General features: G+C 36.3%; 2 protein-coding genes across 6 annotated transcripts in view; one reads left to right on the top strand and one right to left on the bottom strand.

Annotated features, from left to right (window-relative positions):
* Positions 1 to 612, bottom strand: part of LOC102679075 (DNA ligase 3) — a 23,006-nt gene that overhangs the window by 14,013 nt on the left and 8,381 nt on the right. The window lies entirely within an intron of this gene.
* Positions 1 to 612, top strand: part of LOC102679635 — a 9,023-nt gene that overhangs the window by 2,212 nt on the left and 6,199 nt on the right. The window lies entirely within an intron of this gene.

Genomic DNA, 612 nt, shown 5'->3' with positions numbered 1-612 from the left:
TTACCATTCAATCGTGATATATATATATATATATATATATATAGTGAAAGAAATTTTGCATGCTCGGCCGATATTCTAATAGTTGAACTTAATTAAATTAAAGATAATTTATTATTTCGAAACGAAATAATAAACGAATTACGAATAAATGTTATTCGAATGTTTCAATGAGCAATTCGATATTATCAACTTTTAATTACTTTTTTCAACAACTTAATGCCAATGATTAAACTAAATTTCATTCTTACATATATATATATATCTTCTTCTTTTCCACAGAACGTCGCGGCTTATTAAAATTGCACATTTTCATTTTTCTTTTATTCAAGATCGTGTCGCGAAACGAAGGAGAAGGAAAAAGGAGAATGGCCATGAAGGATGCGTTCGAAGAGACGCAAATATATCGACGGTTGTTGTTGTTGTTATTGGTCCGCCATTTTGCCGGGCGTGCGATTTACCGAGATACGTGGAAAAAAAGTAGGGAGGGGGAAGGGGGGGCCCGGATAAGGAGAGACCGTTAATTGAACGAGACCGATAAACGGCTAGGGGGCAGTTATCGTCCGTTAACGAGGCGATTGGTCGGCATCGATGTCGTCGTATCGAAATACCGAA

This window comes from Apis dorsata, unplaced genomic scaffold, assembly GCF_000469605.1.
Source record: "Apis dorsata unplaced genomic scaffold, Apis dorsata 1.3 scaffold_631, whole genome shotgun sequence".
In the NCBI taxonomy this organism is placed as follows: domain Eukaryota; kingdom Metazoa; phylum Arthropoda; class Insecta; order Hymenoptera; family Apidae; genus Apis; species Apis dorsata.
Note: the sequence above shows the minus strand (reverse complement) of the source record. Positions and strands in the feature narration are given on the sequence as shown.